Raw genomic sequence first — 2,794 nt, forward strand, 5'->3', positions numbered from 1 at the left:
TTCCCTAATGCACATTAAAATAGGCTAATATACATTTTCTAGTGCCTCACAATGGAGGTATTAGATTTAATGCGCAGTACTTATATCACACTAATTGCACATGTAGATGTGCCCACTGTTATCAACTAGAGTTGTTAAGTCAATAGTCAGCCTATGAGGCCTATTGTGTACCACTAAGTCATTAGAATCCTCTTTGTTAAAAAAGGGGGAAAACTTTTAAAATGAAATCCAAAGCCCATAGCATTCATGAGAAAGACTCTGATTGATGGGCTCTAATTTACCCAGTTCCCTTTTTTTTTGTATAGTAAGTGGTGACTTCCATCTAATACTTTTTCCTCAACTATGCGCCTTTTTATAACAATGCATTGAGAACAAGATGAATTGGAGATACATATATATGTATGTATATATGTATGTATGTACGTATCTGTAAATTTTTATGAAATCTGTGAAAGCAGCCGTGAAGTCTTGCCATATCATAACATGTTTAACTGTGCTACTGAAACAATCAGGGACTCAAATTTTGACTCATGTGAGCAGTCCTCATTGGCATAAATAATCCTGCTTAAATTGGTATGGTACTGATATGAGAAAAGGCTTACAGCATCAGGCCTAAGATTAAATAGTTGATTGTTGGATTGATATTGCTATTGAGTTACAGTGGCACATAATACTATTTGAAATGAACTGATTTCAAAGCATAGAAACTGTGCTGAATTCATGTATAGAAGGATGCCCTGCAATATCAATATGTTATGCTTCCCATTTGTATTCTGTTTTAAAATATGACATAACATTGCAAATAAAAAAGCAACACTTACATAAAACATCCACACAAATCTCTAAACCTCTAGTTCCAAACTTTAGATGAAACAAAGTAATGGTTCTGTTTAAGCTGGAGAGAAATAAAGGATTTCACTTATAACCACAAAACTCTATTGAAATTATTATTCTTATTAGTCAATCCTTCATGTTTGCATGGACCACTGAAGATGGGAGTTTGTTCAATGGCTCATAATGACTGTATGGTTATGTTAAACAACAGTATCAAGCTAAGAAATGTGCATCTTTGCAGAATTGAATTAAACCTTCATGGCCCTAGTGAAGTCACTATGTAAAAAAGTAAAATAAAATTAAATGCATGTGAATGCGCATTTACTGATCCTTTTTTATGTATTATTTAGTGAATATCAATGGTATGTGTTTAATAGTTCAGTTTTTGCTACCTACACATTAGCCAAAAGAGATGTAAATATTTTTGACTAGGTAAGGAGGTACAGTGTAAAGTACTGCTATCTAGAGGTACTCCATTTCAGTGTGTTCAGCATAATACTAAAATGCAAAGTTTTGCCACACAGGTGATGAGGTGGTTTATTTGCTATTTCGGTGCCAAAGTTATGTGCCATTCTGTAAGCACATTTCTCACTGGATAGTAAATAATTCTACTTTTGTATTTATCACTGCAATTCAGATGGGAACTAGAAAACTGGAGAGAAAAAAATGTAATGAAACTGCTGCTGTAAATTATTTCTTTTAGCATGTATTCAGTTGTTAAATAAACATTTCTTCCAAATATTTGAAGTTGGCTGTCTTAACTGTTTACACGGAAAAAGTCTCCGTAACCTTAATGGAAGTATGGAGTGCATTGCTGCCAATATAATGCTATCAATTTATATTAATTTACTTTACCAGGCTAAAAACGTTTACTTTGTTTTGAAGCAACGTGCTGATTCTGCTCAGAGGGGCATGAAATAGGGGAGTAGAAGGATATGAACTAGAAGTCCAAAAACTCATCCTCACTCTGACTTCCGGTATTGTTCTGGAGAAGTGTAGTGGTTATATGGGACTACTTACAGGCCCTATTACATTAAGCATTGTATCAATGTAAAGTAAGAAACAGATGCTCTTCTGAGGAGCTTGCTATCTAAATAGGCAAAACAAATGGTTTGTTTGGGAAAAGGAAGTATCGTTATCCCTAGTTTGTGCCCTAACTGAAGGTAAGAGGGAGAGAAACAGGAAACCAAACCCAACTCTCCTGAGTCCTAGCCATTGGTTCTGGGTCAGCCTTTCTGCTTAATGTATTCTACTTTTGTTTTCCCATAAAGATGGGCTAGGTACACTTGCCCTTTTCACAGGGAAGATGTGAGGCTAGGTTAATGCTGGTAAAGACTTCTGACGTTGAAAACTGGTATAAAACCCAAAGCATGGCTGCTGGGGACCCCTGCAGGTACAGCAGAGAGCACCAGTAAATCCACTTCACAGACACTTCTCCCATAGCCTCTTCAGCGTTTGTGCCACTCCACCGTCAGCGGGAGGGAATCAGGTTAGGAGAGTAGGGTCCACCTGTCAGTCCTATTTCCTACATGTCTTCCTCACCCAAGCAACTATACACCACTCCACTGAGCACTCCTTTGAGCCGTGTTGTACAGCACAAAGATAATCCAACTACTTAACAAAGCTTCCTACTTTCCCCGCCCCCATACACACAGAAGTACTGAGGGGGCCTTCCGTATGTACGAAGAAGCAGTTGGGCCTAATTGTTAACATTCTTTGAACCATTTAACCACGGTTACCGCTGAAGTGAAATCTCCTGTTTCCCAGACCATCCTGGGGATCTGTGGCTAAAGTATGATGTAATCCTAATGCACCTTGAAGAACATATATTCCAAAACCATGACTATAAATTTTCATAACTGTTGCCTTCATGAACATTGAAATGCATGCCATTTTTTTTCCTTCCAGGTCACAGTCACTGAACTCCCCATCCACTCTCTACATGCAATTTAAGACCCCA

Source organism: Alligator sinensis, unplaced genomic scaffold (genome assembly GCF_000455745.1).
Source record: "Alligator sinensis unplaced genomic scaffold, ASM45574v1 scaffold567_1, whole genome shotgun sequence".
In the NCBI taxonomy this organism is placed as follows: Eukaryota; Metazoa; Chordata; order Crocodylia; family Alligatoridae; genus Alligator; species Alligator sinensis.